This window comes from Phalacrocorax carbo, chromosome 3 (assembly GCF_963921805.1).
Source record: "Phalacrocorax carbo chromosome 3, bPhaCar2.1, whole genome shotgun sequence".
NCBI lineage: Eukaryota > Metazoa > Chordata > Aves > Suliformes > Phalacrocoracidae > Phalacrocorax > Phalacrocorax carbo.
The window spans coordinates 78,635,182-78,659,832 of NC_087515.1; the positions used below are offsets into that span (position 1 = coordinate 78,635,182).

Consider the following 24,651-nt stretch of genomic DNA (forward strand, 5'->3'; position numbering starts at 1 on the left):
TTGAGGCTTGTGGCCTCTTAGTCAGATAACAATACTCTTCAAATTATTTCAGCTTCCTTATTATATGTATGCAGCTGAAAGAGTTACACAGCTTTTATCTTTGAGGTGTTTTCATATGCAGTGCTGTACTACTTAACAGCTCTGGTTATGCATTGGATAGTCTCCTACAGATGATTTGAATGGTAATTCAGACGCTTGGTGTGCATGTAGAACAAGACTGTGACAGAGCTTACTAGGCAGTATTTTCATTGACCAGTTTGTCCCTGCTTTGTGATACATAACTCACAGTAACAATAAAAGTGGTGAGGTTCTGCAACAGATTGCACTGTAGGAAGAGGTAACCCTAATCAAAAAAGTTTTCACTATAGTAGAATGTAAACTTAAAAATAGACAGTTGGAATCATTGAGGTAGACTCAACTTCTAGTAGTTCCTAGCATCAGAATGCTTTGCTTTTCAAACTTGATGTTTTTATAGTACGGGTTGGTTTTTTTTTTTGATGGGATATCATAAGATTTGTGGCACTTAGTCAGCAACATGGGTATTCCTCTGTCCTGTATGATAATTATTCAGAAAGACAAAGGTCCTGGTTTTCACTAAGTCACTGAAAGACAACTCTGTAGCCCAAAGGCTGTAGCTGAGTTCAGAAAAGCTTGTCCTTATGCCTCAACTTGCAGCTTCAAAACTCGATCCTTCTAACCTTGTAGGTGAAGTCCTTGAGCATCTAGGCAGAGCCTCATCAGATGTTCAGCCATGCGTAAGTGTTTCAGTTTTGAAAGTGGGCAGTAGTTACACGCCTACACTCAAGCTCATTCTGGATCCACAGATTAAATGTTTCCCTCTCTATCTTCTTTCAGAGCTCACAGAACATGGTGTTCTCAGAGCATGTTTATTGAAGACCTATCAGATGGGCTTTGCACAAAACAAACCAGAGCTACCCCTCCCACTCCTGAGTAATAGCTTAGTGGTTAGAGCATTCCCAAAGAGTGAGCACTCTAGGTTCAGCACCTTTTCTGCCTGAGGTGATTCAAAGTCATGCCTCTTACATGCCTAGGCTCCCAAGATGCAAGAATTGGACTAGCTTTTGCTCTCATTTCTGGGCCAGTGAACACCTTAAGGATTGCATGTAAAGCAGGACTAGTGCAGTTGGAAGTGCTGACAGTGTTGCCATCACTTAATAGCTTAACTTTGTTTAGGGAGGAGAAGCTGAAATCACCTCAGGCTTATTAGTGACTTGAACTTGGCCTCTACGTTGTTTAAGCGATCTGACTGCTGAGGTGAGAGAGTCAGTCTCTGGGCTTGAGATTGTGGTCTTGAATAGGTGCAGGTGCATTTTGGTGTTGGGAGAAAGCTCTAGCACAGTAAGAGATGAGGCTGAAGATGCACTCATGTCTTCAGTGCTTCCTGTTGGCTAATTGAGGTGGCTTCCAATCTGACTTGCAGGTTTTTGTGAATGCTATTTAAGGTGCATTAACCCCCTCAAATGTTATGTATCATAAATATAACTTTTGTTCCTTGGTTATAGGCTGAAGTGTGATCTTTGCTAAGAGATTCAGGCACTGAGGAAGTGGTGTTGTTGTCGCTTTAACTGTCATTGGACTTGTCTCTACAGTGTAAAATTTTACCTTCCACTAAGATTTTAAAGGCTTCTATACTAGATAACTAAACTGCCTTTGTTGTGTTCTTATGATAACTCAAATGAACATGAAACTTCCAGCTCACAAGCACTTGAAAAGGCAGCTGAAAGTGGAAATGTTTTGTCTTTTGTCTCTTGCACCTGCTTATAGTACATAGCCTGTCCATAATGCATAAGGGCATTCCCCCCCGCCCCCCCCCGGTATGAGTAAGCATGTCTGTCTTCAGAGAGGGTCCTTTCTGAAGGCTGGAGAGTTTTCCTCTTCCCAGTAGATCTCTAGACTACTTCCACTTCACATCCCCTCACACTTGAGGGCACTGTAGCTTTATTCTTCCTTTATACTTGAATGGCTTTATGAGCTCTTACTGGAGGTTTGAATTGGAACTGGGTGTCTTTGGAATATTTTTGGGAGTTTTCTCATTATTTATCTTTAGTTTTGGAGAAAAATGTTCTAATCTAAAAGTTTCCATTAAAGGAAAAGAACAGTTCTTTAAAATATCAGTGTTATTTGCATAAGACTTCATAATACAGTTTGGCACCTGGAAAGGAAATAATTGGTCTCAGGTGGACTTGCAACTTGCTTTCAAAACCCAAGTGCAACAAGATGTGTGTGACCTGCACTACTGCAGCTAAGTGGCTGAAATAGGGTTACAGAATTGGCAGGGCAGTCTGGAGGAAGAGCAAAACAGTGTCAACAAGTACTGTACACTGTGCCAAGTGAAGGATGATGCTTCACAGGGTGAAGCTTAAATTCCTCTTGAAGAGAAATGTATACTTTTGTTGCTATTTAAGTTTTCTCATGCCAAGCTTTTTTACTTGACTGTACTATACAGGAACTAGATAATTACCATTAAAAGAACCTGAAGTTCTTCCAAGTTTATATTCAGGCCAAATGAAGTAAGCCTTTAGCAAACATGCGACTAAATGACATAATTGCATATATTAAATGTGCAGAGGCCTTTTTGTTTCCCCATCCCCTAATTATATCAAACAATAGGATATGAAATACATGCCTTTTCAGTGACACTGTGCTTCAACTCTGATAGAACTTCATTCGAAAAAAGATCTGTGCACAGTTGAATCTTGTTTATAGTGGGTGGCCATGAGCATCCTGAGATGCCACAGGTACTGTGAACAGTACTGTGAAAATCTGCAGCCTGAAGAGCAACTGAGTCTTTCACTGTGACTGAACTCACAGGGTATGCTGCAACACTTCCCTTCATACTCTCAGGCCTTCTGATTTTAGGGGAACTTCATATGACTGCACATGAACTAAATTACCATTAACTTTTGGGTAGCTCGTCTATAAAAACTGACTTGCCTGATCTGCTCTGTAAAACATGTCAAGCAGGGAGTGTATTGTCAGTTGCTGTGCCTGAAGTGACAAGATTTAACTCACAAGACTGTGGTAAATTGAATATTTGCAGTTGTGTGAACTTACTCTGGTAACAGCTTTTATTAATGTTTATTTTGCCTTCCGTGTTAAAGCATGCCTGCATGCTAAGGTATATATTCCATCATCTTAAAAAATTTTTCTTAAAAGATTTTAGAGAGGAAGGAAGTGTAGCAAATGTCAAACATCAAGTGGAGCTCTAGACAATTATTGGTTTAATCTATTGGCAGTAGATTAAAGAAGATGGCAGATGATGGCCACTTTTTTCCCCTGTTTTCCCACAAGACTGGGCTAATAGTTTCCCCCCACTTCCCCCCAAGTGACATGAATTAGCTACACAATTCCTGGGATGACTGTTTAGTGACCTCCTAGTTGTAAAAGCTTTATGAATGTCAGAAGCTTAGAGTTATAAATATGGAACTTCAAAATGGTGTGGCGTTTTTTGTTTGTTTTTGTTTCTGGAATAGCTAGCATAAAACTGAAGGTTGGCTTGTTGTCAGGTTAGCAGGCTTCCTTTGCAGTGATTCCTTCCCTCTTCTGTGAAGTTTTAATCCTCAAAATATCAAATGGAGAAACAAGCAACCAAAACAAAGGAAAAGAAAAACTGGTAGCTTTTCTTTTAAGTTGTCAGTGTCCTTGAAAGGACTCCATTCAGTACTTTATTGTGGATTATTACACCTAGTGTGTGGAACCAGGGAAAGCAGTGGAATCTAGTGAGACTGTGCTTGTGTAATGATGCACTGCTAGTCCTTGATTTCTCTTTGCTCAAAATCTGGGAATCTCCCCAGCCCAAACAATATATGTATACTAAATTATCCCACAGTGGTTTGTTCCACTGTGGGCCTAAGATCTTACTCAGCTGGGCTTTCTGGGTCATTAGACTCGGCTGGGAAAGGGGTGATTTATAGAGGCTTGAGTGAGTAGTGAGACCTGCACCTGGACCAAACAGAGCCCAAGAATAGCAGGGATGTAAAGAAAGAGTAACAAGATTTTTGGGCTCCTACAGTTTACACTGTCCAAGTGCTGGTTTGTGAGCTTTAACTTTTAGAAGAATTGCGTTATAAGCTGAAGAGGAAAGCAGACACTTAACCTCTGGCATTAGGCTTTCATGGGATGAGGAGATCGTCCAATATCTAACAATCCCATTTCTTCTAGTCATTTCTTTTCTTCCTTCTTAGGGTAGAAGAATTTGAGATGTGGTTTTCAGTTAATGGCAGTCTAGCAGTTTGCACATCTGGCTCAAGATCCAGCCTTTTGGAGGACAGAGGCTTTTGAGCTCGCTGCTTCAGGTGAGTTTGGAGCCAGGCAGAGCCTTGTCCAGTGGTGCTGGTGGAGCAGTGCTTGGAACTGAGCAGGGGTTGTAATGCACGCTGCTTGCTTTCTTCTATGAAGATAGAGCTGAAGCAAGAGATGAAGTCTAGTTACCCTTCCTGGAGTGGGAAAGAGAGAGGTATAGGTTGGTTAGGGAGATCAACACAGTAGCTTGTGAAGTTAGGAAGATTTTTCTGAAGCATGTTACGTGTTTTCTCTCCTTCACTGGCACACTTAGGGAAAGGAAAATTCCATACTCCATGAAGTTTGTGAGAACATAAAGCTTTGAGAACATATACAAAATGAAGCAGTATTTTTCACTGATAGAGCTTTGTGTGGGTGATTATATGGGGCATTAAGGAAAGGTATGAAGAAAAAGTATAGCTAATAGTAACAAAACAAATGCTGCTTTAGAATTTAGGCACCTCTGGCTGATTGGTCCTTGAAAAGTGCCCTGCAGAATATGCAGATTTCTGTAGAAAGCTTTTGAAACTTTTTGCCTGCTCTAGCCTTTTAATAGTCTGATTACCAAATGGCAGGGAGAAGGAAGTTCATTCACTGTTAGAATGTCAAGACAAGAAGTAGTGAATCATAACCTTAATGGCTATTTTGTACTAACTGCCAAATAAAATTATATTACTGGAATGAAGTAGCATATAGCCTGCTAAGGCACATGAACACTTGGTAGTTAGCAATTGACCATTTCACTAAGCTATGTAAGCAATCGTAAGAGTGGAACCTGCAAATGTTAGACTGGCAAAATCTGGAAATGAAAGCAATGTGAATAGTAAAATCCACTCAATAAGTGTCTTTATGCCAGATTTAACCGTAGCATTTTTGTGCAAATTCTTTATGTCCATGTTAAACTTGTAGTGTATTATTGTCGTAGCCGTTTTTACACTTACTCTACACCACCAAACTCATCAGTGTGTTCCCTGTTAATTTTCATCTCTCTTGTCTGATTTGCAGATTCCATTTTCTGTCTCAACTGTCTGTGCATAGATCAAATTCATGTCTCACTTGATGACTACCATAGTTAATATATTCTAAACTGAACCCCTTGCAGCCTTTCACTTCCCTAGTCTCTCATCAAGTCTTCTCATTGCTCTTGCTTACAACTTTGCCATCATCTTAGTATTTTCCTACAGTACCTCATGCTGCTAACTGATGTGTCATGAAATCAACACATTGTTTTTTAAACATCTGCTCAGTTCCACTGCTACTTACTACGTGAAGCTATTGATTTCTGTATTGACTGTACAGACAGGATCTGTTTAACTTTGTGTGCCTATAAAGCACATACCATACTAGGTCTATATCAATAACAGTCCTTCCAGATTGCACATGCTTGCATCACGCAGGATGCGGGACTGCAGTTAACGCATCCCTCTGACGCATGATAGCATGATAGAAGAAGGTACTGCTGAGGCAGGACGTGGGGGTGGGGAGGTGAGGAAATAAAGCAAACAATGTTTAACTGTCTGATATCCCAAATGAAAGAAAAACTTTCAGCCTGTGGGAAGTAACAATTTAGTGCTGTAGCTCCTTGACAGAGTATGACAACTAAGTAGCATCTGCATAAATCTAAGATACAGCTCTAAGAGCTGAAAGCAGCTAAGTATAGTAGTATTGTGGCTTTGGTGTTTTGGTTTTTTTGTTTTATTTTGGTTTTTTTCTTCCTGGGTTACTTTGACATGTCTTTTTCAAGACACTTGTGGAGAGGTTTTTTGCACTATTTTTCCAGTGCTTACTGGTGAACCAAAAGAAAAGCCCTTGGTAGCATGACTGAACTATGTATTGTGATACCATTAGAATACTATTCAAAACTTCTAGTTTGGGTCTGTCTGAACACAGAAGAGGACAATCCCTGTCCTGGAATTCTTCTTAAAGGTGCTAAGTTTCTTAAAACCAATTTAAAGATTAAAATCTTCTCTAAAATGAAACTTATGAAGTAATATAAACTGTACAAATATAAAAATCTCTAATAAAATAATTTGATTTCTTCCCAAGAGATTAACACTGAGATTGTGGTTATTTTTTTGTTCAGTCATTGTATCACTGTATTTGCAAAGTTTTACAGGGAATCTATGAACTTCTCAGCTTCAAATTCTGCTCATCAAAGCTATTGTAGGTAGCCTTTAAGATTTTATCTTAACTTCTGAAGCCTTTGCCAACTTAGTGTTACATTCACATTCATGCGTCCTTCTGTTGAAAGGCACTTTATACATTGGTTTGTAAGGAGGGGACAGAAATACAATCAAGACTTTGATCTCTCAAGGACTTTGCATGTGAGTGTTTGCTCTGACTTATCAAGACTTCATACTAAGGAATCTTCCTCTGGGAATTCTCCCCAAAATGTACCTTCTGCTTCTTTAGCAATATTGAAACAGGCATAACAGTTCAGGGACCGGCCTGGGAGTAGAGATGAGTTGTGTTCCTGGCCCTGCCACTCTGCCATTTGCTGTGTGATCTTGGGTGAGTAATAGCCCCATTTCAGTTTGCTTATCTGTAAAATGGAAATAACAATCATGGAACTTTAATTTTAAGTTAATGTGAAAAGCTGCTAGGATAAAATTAGAGGTATGTTTAGTTGAAGTTGCAATACTTCCAGTTAACTTCTATACAGTATTGCACTTTAGAAAACTCCTATAACAAAACATATTAGTGTGAAGAAAATTATATATAGATGGAATATGGTGGGAATTATCTCACCTAAGAGATGTAATTATTTCTTTTGATACTGTGAACAGGCGACCTACAGTGCTGCTATTTGCCTTTCATTTCATTTTATTGCTACTTCACTTAACTTTTAATTTGCCTTAATTCAGAAGTGGCTAAACATGTTCAAACTTTCAAAGAAACTGAGTTAAAGTTGGGGGAGAGAAATAAAGCATGACTAATAGAAGGAGGTGAAAGTAATCATTTTACAGTCTTCACATCCGCAAGTGCATGCATTTTCCTTCCTCAGAGTCCCAAAACATTTTAATCTGGGGGTAAAGTAGATATTTTCATCAGGACACTGAGCTTTTTTTGCTGGCCATTGAAAAGTAGCTAGCTTTGAGAAGTGAGGAAGCTGTTCAGCAGGACACAGCAGTGGGGCACGGTGTGTCAGGATACAAGGAACAACATGCTGACAGCATAAGGGAAAGCAGGATTCGTCCGAACTGGGGTCTGGCCAGAAAGCTTGGGCTTAACTTTAAGTCAAGAATGGTGTTTGAAAACAAAACAAAAAAACCCATTGCTTGTCTCGGTATGTTTGCCAGTCTCTTCAGCTTAGAAACTAGTAATGAGCTTTATTGTAAAGCATTCCTTTAAAATGGTGACCTTTGGAGCCAGGCTAGATTGCATACCTTATGCTAGCACAGCCTCAGCACAATTGCAAAATACGTAAGGCTTCTATGTTAAGTCTTTGTGTATTTGAAGGGCATATTCTAAAAAATACAGTCCGCTTGCATATTACTTCTCCTGCTGTCTTACTAGTCGTATTTCAAAGTGGAGCTGGCAGGAGGAGGAAAGGTGGAGAATGCCATCATCTTGAAATCTGCAATGACTGCAAAGCTGACCTAAAAGCTGTAAAATCAAGATATGTTAAGCCATACCTTTTCTGGAAGGGAGATACAAAGGAACAATAAATCTCTGCAGCTGCCTGCAGAAGTTCCAGTGTTCAGTTTGAGAATGGGAGGGAAAATCTAAGCCATGTTTTCACTTACATAAATGTTTTTTCTTATGGAATTCACATGTATTTAATGTAGGGTGCCACGCTGATCACTGCAGCTGTTTAAAATAGAAAAGCAGATGGAACAAATAGAAAGATTTACCACACAGCTTGATCTCTTCCCCTGAAGCAGCCATTCATCATCAGCGCTGCTGACAAACAGCAAAGTGAGTTTCCTTTCAGAGCTGTGATTGGGCTTGGAGAGGTGGCAGAGCTGCACAACAGCCTCGGGATTGGCCGGGCAGGAACACACCTCTGGAATCTGTTTATTTCCTAAAAATAAGATACAATCTTCTACATTTCATCTAGAGATCTTTTATCTTGCATTTAATATCCAAATAAACTTGAGCAAACACAGTTAACCTCTTTGGAACAGCTGTAATACTTGAGCTAAATAAGTAGAATGAATTCATTTTGGCTTTGGTTTTTTTGGTTTTTTTTTCTTTCTCCTTCCTCTTGAGTGCACTGAGGGCTCTGCGAGTTATCTAGATCTGTTGTTTGTATTTTTCTGGGTGGGCATATATGATATTGAAGAACTTTCTTGCATCTTAAATAGAGCTGAAAGTTGGTTTTCAGATTTTATAGTGTACTGACTTCAGCTTGTACTGAAAGCAGTTATTCTTTTAAAGCTGTTTTAATGTCTGCTCTGTAAAATTTTGTGTATACTTGCAGTAACGTCTTTCATTGTTTTTGTAAGTTACCTGATCATGTTTTAGTGAGCTATGGCTTTTTTTTTTTCATGTAAATAAGTTTAAATAGATCTGGAATTTTCTTGGATTTTTTTTTTAAAGTTAAGGACTTAAAATGTTTTGAAGTCCTATGTGAAATCAGACCATAACTGAATGAGAGATTTGATCAGCTGCAGTGAATGTTCTAGCTGAGTAAGTATCTGGCATAACTGAATACATCAGAACTCATTAACCTACTTCCTCTCAAAAAAAAAAAAAAATCCAAGGGAAGAAAATTATATGGAAAATACATACAACTTTTGTTGTGGTTCAAATGAGATGCATACAGAACCAGAAGGCTGTGAAAAGCTAGTTTGTGAAGGAGGAACTCATGTGTGGTTATTTTATCAAGTAACAAGGGTTTGGACAAGCACTAAATACAGGAATATTGAGTATAGGGGTTATTGCCTTCAGGAAGAAGAGGTAAAGATACATAGGAGAATGAGAAGCTGACTACCAGAAAGCTCTTTAAACCCAAGTTCAGCTTTTTTTCTCCCATTTAATAATTGTTTTTGCTTCTGGTGTGTCTAAATATGGATAAATTTAGTAGTTGGTAATACTTAAATTGCAAATCAGCTTCTGAATAAGAACCTATATTTTCCTTTTATATATATATATAATGGTTCAAGATTTTCAAAAGACTAGCCTTGCTACATTGTTGGTGTTGCTTAACCAACATTAAACATTCGATTCTTAAATCTTTTCACCCTCTGTGATGGTTTTATAAGCTTTCCACATGATCCCATTAAAATTTCTTGCTCTTTGGAGTGAAATGATGAGGAAATAACACCTGCACTTATGGAGGAATTACCAGCAAAAGATATTTGAAATTCTCTGATGCATGAGTCTGTATTCCGTTTGTTTAAATCCTTAACCCAGAAAAGTGGCTGAGAAAAGGTTTCCTCAGAAGGTTGTGGTTTTGTTTTTTTTTTAAAAAAGTAATTCAACAGCTGCAAAGGGTAGAGTGGAATGGGAATGGTACTGTTGATACCTAAATTTTTTTTGTTAGTTATAAGCTGTATAACAAGCAAAGGTGGCTTTTGCTGTAGAGAAACCCTTTTTCCTGTTAGATAGGAATGGGAGAGCTAGCAACCTCATTTCTTTTATGTTCACTTTAATAACTGGTGACTGAAATATTTTTAAATTAGTGTAATTAAGGATAGCTGGGTGAAGGAGGGAAGCTTGTTCACTGATGCAGAGGTTGTTGAAGACCTGCTAAAGAAAGGGGCTTCTCTCTCTGCTTTCCCTGCCCCTAGTTTTCTTTTGTAAGCTGTAAGAAGTCCTGAGAAAAACGTTTTATATCTATGCCTTAGGGCTCATATAACAAGTTAGGGTTTCCTTGGTTTGCCAGTGTTATGCTTGCATAATCTGAGATTTAGTAAGCCGATGTTGAACAGTGCTGGCCTTAACGCAGTCCTTCACTGTACATCAGTTTTGTTGCTGTTTAGCTCCTTTGCAGAGTAAAGGACTCATCTCTTCCCTTTCTCCAGCGAAGAAAACAGCTAGTGAGGAGATTCCAAGAGTTCTTATTTTGTTATCTGAAGTGACACTCTTAACCTCCTAAAATATTTGCCAATACCAACTTGGTTAGTAAAACTGGAAGCTCGTAACAGAGAGCTTCAAAAAGCGTGATGGGATAGCAGATGGCATGTTGTGCTGGCAAGTGCAAGACATGCATGTAAGGGGAAACAGATTCTCATTTTACATACGGTGGTGGGCTGTGTTTTATATGTTTGCTATTCAGAAAACAGTGAAATTACAATAGATCTGTCCTGTTCTTGGTCAAATAGCAGACAAAGAATGAAATACAGAAATGTCACAATTAATCCACGGTATATTCTAGTTTTAAAAAAAAAAAGAATACCAAGAAAAGCAAGTGGAGAAGTGAGACGAGGATGACGAGAAGGATGGAACATATTTAAATGGACTGAGAATCAGGTTGGAATAGAATTGTGAAGGAGTGGTATGGCACAGTATTAAAATCAGTAGTGTAGGGGATAGGAATGGTATCTGTTTCTTCCTCATATGAAAGAATAAAGAACTTTCAATGTCATTATTGGGTGGTAGGTTGCAAGCGAAATGAGATGGCCTTTTTTTTTTAGTAAGGCACAGCTACACTTTTTGAAATCTATTTCCGTAGGCTGTTATGGCTGCTAGTAGCTTATACTGGTTCCAACAACTAGATACAAATAGGGAGAGGTTTTTGGAAGGGTATTAAATGCATGGCCTCACCTCTGGCTCAGTTGGAGTGGCAGAGTGATGGAGGCAAGCAAGGAGCAAGGCAAGTGGGCTGTGAAGCTTCTACTTTATGCTGTTCTCTGGGCTTTTGGTATTGGTTGCTGTTTCTGCTAGCACTAACCAAGGGGTGACTGTGCTTTGTCCCGAACATACAAGTAGCCCTCCCTCAGAAAGACTGAAAAACTGTAGTGAGGCACACTGCTGGTGGAGGATTGCACTTCCAAGTAGAAAGAAGAAGGGCAAGGGTCAAAAATGTAAATGAGGGAACACTGAGTAAAGCGCCTGTTAACAGGATTTACCTTGTTGAAGGTGTCCCAAGGAGGGTGGTTAGTGGCTGAATGTTTCTTTTTCTTAATTTTTCTGCTTTTACGTATATGAAATGAGAAGTGGGGAACAGAAAGCAAACCCATAGTTGCTGGGATACTTGTATAACTGTGACTGTTCATCTGAACCATTTTCGCCAATGATTTGGGTCCTCAGATGGGGAGGAATATAAATAAAAAGAGGAGGAGAGAAGTGCAACCAAAATATTGAAATGATATTTTAAGGAGCTGATGTCTGTGGTATGAGTGAGAGACTGTGTCCTCCTTTCTGCAGCAGGACCCAGTGAACAGCCATGAACTCGCCTGTATCCACAGCCCTGGGGAGGACTTTCCAGCTCATGTGCCTTGTATGCTGTGTATTAGTTCCCAGTAAAAGCAACTGTTAAAGGCATTGTTAAAGCCTTAATTCTCCTATGCAGCTTAACTTAAAATCCTACTGAGGTTTAAGACTTCTGTACAGTTTCTCATGGAGAAAGTAGATCAGTTTTGTAGACTTGATTAAATAGTGTATGTTCATGTTTGCTGCAATAGCTTCTGTAGTGACAAGGTATAAGCAAACAGGACAGGGCAAGAAAATAACAATAGATAATGCTTTAGTTTGAAACTTATTTCCTTTAGTGGATCTTATCATCCACTAAAAAGGAGTAGTTCTTGTTGGAGAGTTTGTTGACTCTTATCTCTGCACAGTTGTGGTTTTACTGTTTGAAGATGCTGATGTTTCCCTAAATTTGACCTAAGTGCAACATTGCCCCACAAAACTCGAGCCAACTCAAATTCGTGACTTTGCTATCAGATAAATGATGCCATTTTTAAAGATAGAAGTGGAAGGCTGTGTTAAATTACTTGGTTTTGTTTACTTTTGGTAAGATTTCAAGAAATCTCCTAGCAATTAAATTTCTGTTCCCATCTCAGCCTCAAAATGCCTGGACCAGTTTTCAGCTTCAGAAGTGAATATGTTACCAGAATAATACTTCACAATTCTTGGAAGAATTGGATAAGGAAGAGGTTAGTTTTAGTATTTGTGGGTGACAGGTATCTAGAGATGCTGATAGGAAAGAGCTTGGTGTTGGTTTGGGTTTTTATTCTTAGGAAGGCTGTCACATCACATTTAACCTAAACAGTGTAACACCTGTTAACAACAAAACTTCATAACTTTTTGCTTTTTGATTTTTGATTTATAGAGCAGTCCTGGATTTTGTCAGATCACCAATTATTTCCAATACTTAAAAGATGCACAAGGCTTAGCAGTCTAAATGAATCCTTAGATTGCAAAGGCTCAAAACCAAAGACTGTGATTGCAAACTGTATTCCTGAGGCATAGGGGAGACTTTGGAAGCATAGAGTTATTAATTCTGCATGTGAGTGTTTCTAGATTGTGAATTAAATGCTCACGGGGAAACAAGTATGTTCAAGGTCATTTCCCTTCATTCTTTTTCCCCTGTAAGTGTAAAAAAGATCACGTCAAGCTTGCTTCTAATATAAAAAAATAAATCAAAAGTTATGTGAAAAGAAAATATTACACATACAGTCCTCTTCCTGGGAGAAGGGTTAGAGAGGAATATGGACTCATAGTACCTAAATTTCATGACACTTTGTATACTGCTATAAGGCACTGATGTGCTTGTAGTGGCAAAAGAGGATCCTGCACAATGCAGAACTGAAAGTCTGTGTACAAATGGTTTAGTGCCCTTGTTTGAGTCAGGTCAGTCTGGAATTAACCATTGGAATGAGTTTTATAGTTCCATTTCTGTACACACCATTCATATAACAATAAAAAATTCCCAAGAAATACACTTCAGATTGTAGCCATGTCCATTAGATGCAAGGAAAACAGAAAATATTTAAATTTGTTTTACTATTGTCTAAGAAAATTCTTTCAAGTTTTACATTTTAATGTAGCTCAATACAATAAAATGGTAGAGTGGTTTGGTTTTGAAGCTGTTGAGTCTGCTGTGGGGAAAGTTCTGTTCCTCAGTCTAATCCGTTAGTCCTTTCTTGGCTCCCAACAACCTCCCAAAACTGTAAGACTTACAGTTGTAGGTTTTATTCATTGTCGTCTTGTTCTGCAGCCTGTAGGATTCTGTTTGAAGGATTCTGTAGGAAGGCTTTGCAGAGGGACCTGGACAGGCCAGGTCGATGGACTGAAGCCAGTTGTATGAGATTCAACAAGGCCAAGTGCCGGGTCCTGCACTTGGGTCACTGCAGCCCCATGCAATGCTACAGACATGGGGAGGAGTGGCTGGAAAGCTGCCGGCTGGAGAAGGACCTGGGGGTGCTGGTTGACACCCAGCTGAACATGAGCCAGCAGCATGCCCAGGTGGCCAAGAAGGCCGACAGCATCCTGGCTTGTATCAGGAATACTGTGACCAGCAGGAGCAGGGCAGTGATCGTGCCCCTGTACTCGGCACTGGAGAGGCCACACCTTGAATATTGTGTTCAGTTTTGGGCCCTTCAGTACAAGGAGGACATTGAGGTGCTGGAGCGTGTCCAAAGAAGGGCAACGAAGTTGGTGAAGGGTCTGGAGCACAAGTCTTATGAGGACAGGTTGAGGGAACTGGGGTTGTTTAACCTGGAGAAGAGGAGGCTGAGGGGAGACTTATCGCTCTCTACAGCTACCTGAAAGGACGTTGTAGTGAGGTGGGTGTTGGTCTCTTCTCCCAAATTACTGGCGATAGAACAAGAGGAAATGGCCTCAAGCTGCATCAGGGGAAGTTTAGATTGGATATTAGGAAAAATTTCTTCACTGAAAGGGTTGTCAAGCACTGGAACAGGCTGCCTAGAGAGGAGGTTGAGTCACCATCCCTAGAGGTATTTAAAAGATGTGTATATGTGGAGCTTAGGGATGTGGTTTAGTGGTAGACTTGGCAGTGTTAGGTTTACAGTTGGACTTGGTGATCTTGAAGGTCTTTTCCAACCTAAATGATTCTATGATTCATGTACTATAGATTAGTTTTATTTTTAATTTGTTTCTTACATTTACAGGTGTTTATAACTAAGCGCTACATATATGTCTAAAATGTCATGAACTGACAACATTGAGTACTGTAGCATCTCTCCACATTTACTTTATTAAATGAAATGGAAATGGTGAATTGGGTAACACTGCACACAGGCAAAACCAAGTAAATGTTTAACAATGGTTACAGTGGTTTGTAGGAATATGTTCACATTGCTTGTAAATGGCCTTCTCTCTAGTCTGTGTTAGAGCAAATGTAGCATTTTTATATATATATACATATAGAGACTCCCTGCTTGTGGCTTGTCATTGCATTTGTCTTATTTTTTTCAATATCTTAATCTTGGAAAATCGAGCATGTATGAGTTACCCAGAATTAAACAAAAGAGATTTCACTTTAAGTGGAGGAGACTGCTTGTTGTTTCATTTTACCACCTCAGTTTAGTGAAGGGGAAAAGATGGAGTGATAGAAAAGACAGAAAGCATCCTCATTCAGGAAATCGCCAGTCTATTGTCTAGTGAAACTGAAAAGGAAGTTGCAGCGGCTGAGAGGGTAAACTAACTAGTCATGAACAGCAGATGGGGGAGGGCAAGTGTACAGATGTTTGGCTGGGAAAATGGAAAGTGGATTGGTTGGGTACCTTGAGACGACCTGGTTAATTCCTTATGCTGAGGGGATGTGGTAGTTTTAAGTTTACCTTTATTATTTGTAGAGGGGAAAAAACTACAAAGTTCTCTTGTGTGTCAGTTTTTCTTCTTTTAAATCTTTGAGGAAAAGGTGAAGTTTTTAAAAGTTTGGATTCCTTTTAGAAGATAGAGGCCAAAATTTTATTCTTGAATGAGGGAAATGTTTAGCTTTGGTTAGGTTCACTTGTCCAGGATCTTTCATCATGCAGCCCACGGAATAGGCAGAGTACAAACATTTAATGAATTTTGGAGTTTAATTACATGTCTCCTGGAGGAAGCAGGAACATGTCTGTTGTGTCAGCAACTAAAAACTAAAGAAATAGATCCTATCAAATCTGTAGTGACTTCAAAGTTAATGTGAACTTAGTACCAATTTCAAAGATCAACCAAAGTATTAGCTTCATCAGCTGGTGTTGTTTCTTACAATGAAGAATCTTAATCTAGAAATGGAGGTGGAAGCCATATAGGAGTTAATTTCTTCAGGCTAGTTTCTGGAACAGCATGTACACACCTTTTTAGAAGGTGAGACCTGACAGAAGAAATCCGGGGTTTTAGTAATATGGTGTGTTTGTACTTCTGTGTATGTAAACGTGTCAGTTATATCTGTGGAGATAGGTGTAACTTGTTCATAATACTGTGAACAGTCTAACAAGGGAGGGGGCAGTAATTCCTGAATACACCAGCAGTCTGTACAGTGCTGTTGCTAAACATGCATTAACAGCACTTGATTTGGTAGGAGAATATTCAGAGTTGCAACCCTGTCTTGGTGGCTATTAGAATTATATTCCCTGTACTGTGGGCCATTAAGCTTTCTGTGATATCCTTTTTATCTTGTGTTTCTTGTTAAAATAAATCATAAGCCTGCTGTGATAAATGGCTGAGCAGGAAACACCTTGGTACCCTCAGTGCCTTAAAATAAGAGGTAAAAGAAATCTTTGCCAAAAGGAAGCTGATAAATAATTGCCTCCTACACAGAGGGATTGGACTGAGTTATACCATTCTGCTTCAAGTGGAAACTAAGGCAAAAATATGTAAACAGTTTGTTCAGTCATTGTAAAAGTTCCAGATACTGTAGCTTAAACCCCCTCCTCTCTGTCTTTGCTTATGCAGACAGGTGGCTGTAACCTCTCTGTATTGAAAAACTGAAGGAAAAGAATGAAATCTCTCAAAGTAAATGTACTTAAGAATGAAGAAAGACTGGAAGCTAAAAGATAGATTACAAGTGACTAATCTAATGTTTGAGGTCACTAAATCAGAGGTAGAGAAAAACCTGAGTATGGTTTGATTTGGGAGGAAGTGTGTAATTCAATAATTTGGGTTGGTTGGCTTATAGATAGAATAGAACATGGAAATCACCATGCATCAATATATATTTTGGCATTTTTGAACCTTCTAGGGCTTTTTTTTTCTGTCTTATAATGCTACTGCTCAGAAGTGTTTCTGTCAGTCTAAAATTCCCATGCTACAAACTCTTCTCCATTTCTTTCCACAGCTATAAACTATAGCGACAGAAGTACTTTTGTCTTGTCATTACTGTATCTTTGAGAGTTTTATAGCTATACCTGTATTTCTTTCTAAATTAGTATTGCTTTATATTACTGAGGCAATATTATGTGCAAAATCTGCACAGATATGCCCCAGCTTTTCCTTGGAAAGGACTGTTATGACCTTTGATAGAGTCTAACCATTTTTGCAGCAGATCTTTTGATATTTGGCAGGAGCAGTTGAACTACATAAGAGGCCTTTTCTTTTTTCCATGACTACCACTCAGATTTGTCAGGGGTATAAGTATTAAAACAAAGGATATCCCTTTGTGCAGTTAATATGCCTCTGAAAACTTTGCAGCAGTTACAGGCATTTACCAAGGAATAGGAGGGAGCTGACAGATCAGTTGTGAGGGTGGAGGTGTGAGAGGGTAAGACCGGGCTCTGTCCACAAATCTGCAGTCTAGTCACGTACTCATGGTAGATTTTCCTTTTCCCCTGGAGCTCAAATGGTGGAAGGCCATTACAGTTGGAAAATGGGTATAAATGTTGCTGTTCACTAGAATTTCTGGAGTCTAAGAGCCTGTGATGTGTAAAGAAACTTCTACGTGTGACTAAAGCTATCCCTGTGCCACTGGGCACCATCAGCAGCATTGTGCTGCAGTGCTGAAGTTTGCAGGATCGAAGCTTAGTGGGAGTTCATGCAGGGTGCTGTTTGTATTTGAAATCCTTCATGCAACCTAAATTCTGTTGCCTTGAGTATTGACATTCTTCTCAATTATATAGTAAATGTGATCCTCACCACAGTCACTGTCCGATTAAATTCTGAGAATATAAACTAAAATTTTTGTTAAGAGTAAGCTTGGCATTTTCCCGTGTCCAACTTATATCTTAACTTTTTGATATAGGATAGTATGTGGATCAGGGACTATCAGGAGTTGAAAAAGGGAAGTTCTTGTATTTGCGTACATTGTCTCAGATCTCTGGTGAAGCTCTGTTTCATTGTTGTAGTCTATTTATGCCTTCCTGCAAGTTCTAGAAATGCTGAAACTGCAGAAAACAAGAATGTGGCTCTGAGCAACTGTACAGCAAGTTCTATTTTAATCACTTTCATCAGCTTTATCCGTCAGTGAAAGCTGTGTACTGTATCTCTTCATCATGGGGGGAGGAGGGGGAATTTAAATTGTAATTAAGCCCTATTTTAATATATAATTTACATATGAAAATCATAAATATAAATGTTACAACCTTTCCTAGGACTGTCAGAGCATTATGAATCAGTAAGTGGTAGGCTGAACCATTTCACACCAGCAATTAAAATGCAAGCCTGTTGGTGCTGCTGCTTTGTCCACAGATCAGGAAAAAAGATAGGAAATGTCAGTTTGCTTCCCAGAATAACAGCATCACAACATGAACTTGATGCTAAGTAGAAAACTCAAACCTGCTCTGGGTTCTGGAGGGCTGTGTATTTGATCTCTCAGGAATTCTATATTGGCTGGTTGAGGTAGTTTGACTAGGAAACAGCTATGCACTGTCGGTATTGGTACAGATACTGCGGTGAAAATTAAACCAATAACCTGACTGTTTTGCAAAGTTTAGAGTTGTTCTTCCTAGATAAGTTGCATACGTTCTTAGCTTCCATGTGAAAAGTAAGTATTGACTGAAGCAGACAACTCCTGGTTGGCCTGTTCAGCTGACAAATACTTTCCTGTAATATGAGTAAGACCTAGCTCAGTAAGGAGGTATTACTGCTATGCATCCCTTGGGTAATAAATTAGCAGGAATTCTAAATTTCATGTTTACAATGTTTAATTGGAGGTCAGTGAATATGAGCTAATGTTAAACATCTACATTAAAAGCAATTCTCCAAAATACTTGAGAAACTGTTGCTTCTGTGTTAATGTTACTGGCTGTACTGTCACTCAGGCTTCTGCGGTAGTGGTTACCGCATTGTTGTTCTGCATAGGAAGCACTGTTTATAAGACACTTGAAGTTCAATTCAAATGTTATGAACATTTAAAATTAGAATTTTAGAGGTTTTGATAATCTTAGCAGTTTTCGAAGATCACAGTATTACATTGCCAGTTGTTTTGGTTACTTTACGGCCACTTAAACATTGAAAAGAGGAGCAGAACTTACCTTAACAATACTGCAAAAAAATCCTTCATCTCCTAAACAAACACTTTGTCTCAGTATGCTTTGTGGAGGGTTTTATCTCTCAGAATGTTTCCCGTGTTTGTTACATGGCTCAGCTCCAGAAGTGTTTTAACATAGTCAGCTTGTTCTTTTCTTGTATGCCTTGCTGATGATATTTTCCTTCTCTTCATTATTCAGGTCTGTGATGTGTGCCATATTATTATTTCTTCTTCCATGCACATCCCTGAGATATATATAGTTTTCCTCCACATAGCTAAACTCTTCCATGTTCTGTTGTTTCCATACCACATGTAGAACAAGGTTTTATCTTTCTGTCCCATGAACTCAAAATTTCATTCAGGCAGAAATGGGACTGTAGGATTGAGCTTCTCTAGGTCTACTTTTTAAAGGGCACCTTTCCATATCAACTTCTGTTCCATGGGTGGCTGGACATAGAGTGCTCCTATAGAAACACAGGGTAGATACACATAAGATTTCAAATCCTAATTATCTTATTACTGAGATTAATGTAAGAAAACCATAGGCCTAGCTAGTATTATGAAAACACATTTTCACTATGAAGTAATTCAGATTCCCTGTTATTTTCCTACATGTGACTTCAGCCCCAAATCACGAAATTCTTTCTGTAGCCAGTTTCTTGTCCAGTGTACCACACTTAACCCTGTTGGTGGCTGCTTTTCTTTGCATACATTCCCTCCTGTATTCTGCTGTACCTCTTAGCAGTCTCTGAAAGCTTGATAACCCTGTAATATGATATTCTTTCATTCTTCTGTTTGGGGACTTTTCCAATCCCCATGTCATCATACCTTAGGACTCCTTTCTGAGTGCTGCTGTCGAAGCTCCAGTATGCATCTAATATAACTGTAATTTAATCTAAATACATATTTCTTCTAAAGTCATTAATGTATTTATTCAAGGCTATAGGGTGTGAGTGTATTCTGTATTTCTTTTAACTTAACTTACCCTGACATATCTTCCAAAACAGATAAAAAGTCCTAAGGCTCCCCCTGTTCTATTATAAGGAAATATATTGTCTTGGCTACTCTGGAGTCATGTATGTGTTTGCAGCATAACAAATCTTTTGCATTATTAGATTTTTTTTTAGGAATCCTTTCTAAACTAGTGTCTTAATTAAAAAAAAACCAACAACCTAGTTATATTTAACTTAAGTTCTGTTTTCCAACCACTTTACAATATATTTTGACATATGAAATTTCATTATTACTAATTTTTAATGACAACATTGTGACAAAAATATTGAGACCTTAAGCCTGGGAGCTGTAAGTTACAAGCATGTCAAATATGCTATTTTGCTGGCACAGAAAAGATCCAGCTATACTAGCAATCTTAAATTTTCTGTAGCGGACAGGAAGCATGAAGGAGTTACATTGCTGAGGTCTTCTGCTGAGCATCCAGTAGCAGCCTTGACAGTGTTTTGGAGTATGACTTGATGCATTGCTGGCGAAAGGGAGAATTTGTTCTAGCAGTAGTTAGGTTGGGCTGAAGGTTAAATTGTTATGACAGTAACCACACTTGGAAGTATAATCTATCATTGGAAAAATTTCCCCTGCTTGTTAGTATGGGGAAGGGAAAGATTCCTTTGGACCAGGTCGTACAATAATTAAAATGTAAATACTGACTATATGTAATGTACAGGGTAGGTTTAGACATGGGTTAATCAGTGCAGCAATAACAATCAAATGGGTGCTTGTTTCTTGTGATGTCCGTGAAAGCAAAGTGACTCTGGAACTGCTTTGTCAGGCAAGTGAGCCTATGGAGGGACAACAGAAAGCCTCAGGTACAATTAACGAGAAACATGTCAGGCAGCCTTTAGGGAACATGGCGTGTCTTTTTTTCTACCCAGTCTTTGGAAGCAGATGAGTTTCATTCCTCTTTGCATGTATTTCATGCCCAGAGCCTGCTCAAGAGGGAACTCGCCATTTTCCCCCTGATGGATAGCAGGCATCTTTCTCCTGCTATGTTCATTTTTCTCTTTGCATCTTCCTTCTCTCTATGACCCTTTGAGTTTTCTGCTTGCCAAGTCTTAAAGCTCCTTTCTTGCTTTGTGGAATTTAAGGAATGACTTTTATATGGCTATTGTCTTTTTTGGTACCTGAAACAATATTCTTTCTGCCTGTTTCTGCATCAGGTCACTTTTGTATTCAGTCCCTTTTTTCTCTCTGCTGCTGCAAAATGACTAGGAAGCATCTAACAGAATAGCCGAGGGAAAGTAGTGTTTAGGGTGCTAGGCCAGGTTAGAGAATTGTGATAATCTGATTTGATCTCTTGTATATGTAGGTCATGGAGTTTTGTTTTTCTCCCAGAAGCTGAATATATCTTTCGGAAAGATCTCTAACCTTGCTTAAAAAAATTGAAGAAGTGGTGTCCATTTCCTGTAGTAAGAACTTTCAGGGTTTATTCTTGCTGCTAGGAAATGGTATATCTCTGCAAGATACATTGGAAACTGACAGTACACAATTCATTGTAGTTTTCTGTGAGTTAATTTATGGACCTGAAAAATCTTCTCTCCCCCCCCCAATCTTTTTCTCCTTTTCAGACATCTTAGCGAGTTGTTGGGGTGTGTATGCGTATATGTAAAAAATGAAGTAATCTCTCAACTTTCATAATTTGGCTAGACTGAGGTTTTTAAGCTGTGTACTGAAAGTCCCCTTTATTGATAAAGTGAGACAGGAGCCATAAAAATCCTTCCAGTATTTCCAAACAACTCTTGACACCAGAAAACTCATCATATTCTTAAACAGTCAGATCAGCATAGTGTATACAGTAAAGGTTGTCATTTGTTCTACCTGATATTCCTACCTTTATATGTTTTAGATCAAATTAGCCTTCTAGGCAGCTGAACCACACTATAAATGCACAGTGGAGCCTGATCTACCGTTCCCAAAGTTCTTTTTGGAGAGAGTGCTTTCCAAATTACGTTCCCACGTGTACGTGTTGATTATTTTCTTTGTCCTTGTGTGGGATAGTTAGCTATATTAAAATGTGTTTTCACAGAACCACGAAATAGGGAAGGTAGGGAAGGACCTGAAGAGATCTGTTAGATCTATAAAGATGCCCCAGGGAAGAACCAATTATTATGGTATCTAGGCTGTGCATGAAAAGTTTATCTGCCTGTTTTAAAGACTACAGAATCTCCTTTTTCTTCTTAGTCACCTCTTCCTTAGGTCAAATGTCTTTCTGATGTTTTGGCTTTACTCCCTGTTCCCAGTCTTTCTTTCTCAGTCATCTTTTCTAGGTATCTGATCACTTTTGTTGGTGAGAATACAGAGAATAGCATTGAGTTCACACCTTTATTTGTTGACCAAAACGACAGGGTATTCCGGCTGATCAGAACAGAGAGGTTTGCTTCCTCTGTCTTGCAAGCTAAATTAATGTGTATGAATCACATAAAGGTTTTGTTAGGTTTTTTTCATGATGACCTCATGATGCCATAATCCTTTATAGCTTTAACTCTTTTCAAGCAGAGTGTCTCTAGCATCTTGTTTCCCTTTCCTGTCTCTGTATAGCTGATAATTTCTATCGGAGAGAAAAATTTAAAGCTCTTCCCTAAGAACAGTATTCCCTTTTTTAGGTGATTCTGGACCATTTCTCCAATTTGTCAAGAACCTTTAGAAGTTCAGGTTTGTCCTCTCAGGTTCCCTCAGTCCTTACAAGCTTTGTATTTTCTATAAGCTTTTTCTTGATTCCACAATTCGGGTCACCATTCTGTGTAGAACCAGATTTATGGGGTGTTTGCTATGGAGTCCCACATGCTAACTCTTTTCATGCTGGCAACAAGCCATCGATGGCTCTCTTTCAGCATAAGACAGTTTTGTGTTCATATTGTTATAGTCTCATAAAAAAAAGTTTCCTTAGTTTAAAGGCATAATTGTAACATGTTACTAGCATCTTCCCTTCTACAAATCTGTTAGCCTGTTGTGGAAGGCAAGTTAGAAAGATTTGAGGATTTGTGTCAAACTGATTTTTGGTACACGGTTGCATATTATTGTCTAGGCACTTACAAACTGTATTGCTGAATTTTTGTTTGCATTTTTTTTGTTCTGTTCCAGTCTTTTCAAGGAATTGAAGTTCAGCTGGGTGAACTGGTTCCTTTTTTATTTCCTCCTTTAAATAAAAGCATCGTGTTTCTTGTTTCTCTGTTTTTTGATACTTTGCCCATCTTCCATAAATTCTGGAAAATAACACTAGCCATTTCAGTCAATTATTTGTATGTTTACGGTGAAATTATAGAAACCCAGCCAATTTTAAAAATAACTTAAATTCTTTCTAGCCTGACTTTCTGTCTTCTAATCTGACAATTTGATGTTGAGCTCTGAGAGTTAAAAAAGGAAATTCAGATGGGTTTGTGTGAGTAATGTTACCTTCTTCTTGTTTTCCATTCCACTTACTTCATCTCCAAATCTCATAATTTTTGCTTTTAATTCCAGGTTGGGAGGGGAATAGATGCTGAAATAGTGGACCTTCTGAATTTCTGAGTGTTTGGCAGTCTTTTCACCTTTATGGGTTATGTAAGTGTGTGTTCCACGACATAGCCGTATGTCATGTGTTGCCTATGTCACAACATCTTGTGAGGTCCTAATTGCATATGTTAGTGGAAATAGCAGCTGTAGCAAATAATTCAAGTTATTTTTGACCATTAATAATATAGACCAAAATACAAGAAGCAAGCAAGGGTAAAGTTGTTTCTAGTTAGTATATGGACAGAAGCTCCAGGCAAGGATTTTTATTAAGAAAATATCAGGTTAGCTTGGCTTTGATACTTGAACTCTCTAACTGAATGTTAGATGGCTTGTACCAAAATTTTCCTGGAGAAGTAACAATGTGCACTCTTTTTTTTTTTTTTTTTTTTTTTTTTATTTGCCTTGACTTATTACTTAGGTCTAATGAAAGAGCAGGAAGTCAGCTATGGCCTTTGTAGCTGAAACCAGTTTCCTTGTCAGGAAAATGCTTTTATTTAAAAAATACATATTGTGTGCACACATATGCATTATATTACAGCTAATGCAAAAAGTTTAAAGCCAAATCTCTGAAATACAAGCTTTTTAGCCACTTTTATGGAAGAAGGTCTTCTCAATTTATTAATTAATGCAGTAGTCCCTATGTTTATCAAATAGCTGTGAATTGTTTACTAAAGTCCCAGTAATTTACCATCAGATGAATTATAGGAACCTTTCAAGGTATTTGAATCTTTCAGTTTTTTGTTTATGCAGGCATATTTGAAAAGGTGGATCTTGTTTCAGAATTTGTAAAACAGCTAAACTTTTTTCGTGATAGACTTTGACAGTTTTTGTCTGATGAAGTTGAAAATGAAAAGAGAAATGTCCTGCTCAAAATGAGTATAAAAGTTCCCTTATAAAGGAATGATTGCATCATGCTAATTTAAATTCTCAATAAAACTGTAAATACATTTCATCTTTTGATAGAACTGTATATTTTGTCTCTAATCTTTGTAATATAATTCTATTTATTAAAGTAAAAAAAGAAAATATCTTTTTGTAACAGAAGATGAATGCAGCCTACCAATGACTCTTTCTTCCTTCATTTTCTGTAAATCATCCAGAATAAAATCCTTTCGTAGCCACTCTTTATTGCAGTTTTCTCCTTGTGCTTACCCAGATGAGTAGTATTTTCTAGCAGTCATGTGGCTTAAGACTGGACGAGAGAGTCTGGAAGAAAGTCCCTTGTCAACAAGGCTGCCACTTAAACGAGAGACGCTCGCATTTGTATGCCTGTGTCATGGCTGGTTGGAGCTGGTCTTGGGAGGCAGGACCTGTGCTGGAGCTCAGGTTTCCTTTGTCGAAAACAAAAGCCTGAAATTCTACTTGGAAACCATTAGGCAGCTGTGCAAAAGAAGATGGTATTCCTGGAAACAGGCTGATTGGCAGGGCCTTTTAGATATTAAAGCATAGTTGCAAAATGAATGAGTCATGCCAAGCTTGGCTATACACACTGTAATTTATGACCAGAGTGTTACTCACTTAAAGCTGCAGTGCAGCTGTACTAG

At 38.5% G+C, this 24,651-nt stretch overlaps 1 protein-coding gene and 1 long non-coding RNA gene across 3 annotated transcripts in view; one reads left to right on the top strand and one right to left on the bottom strand.

The window, feature by feature from the left end:
• Positions 1–24,651, top strand: part of SESN1 (sestrin 1) — an 84,687-nt gene that overhangs the window by 19,149 nt on the left and 40,887 nt on the right. The window contains exon 2 of one of the 2 annotated variants that reach the window (XM_064447491.1): positions 4,206–4,316. The exons of the other annotated variant lie outside the window; for it this stretch is intronic. The gene's annotated coding sequence lies outside the window, so the exon portion shown is untranslated. The remainder of the gene's footprint in view (positions 1–4,205; positions 4,317–24,651) is intronic. 2 annotated transcript variants of the gene reach the window in all.
• LOC135312622 (uncharacterized) lies at positions 3,640–24,318 on the bottom strand. Its single transcript, XR_010372246.1, has 4 exons — positions 24,168–24,318; positions 18,609–19,068; positions 8,157–8,326; positions 3,640–4,457 (listed from the first exon to the last, which is right to left on the bottom strand). It is a non-coding gene; the product is annotated as an uncharacterized LOC135312622 (long non-coding RNA).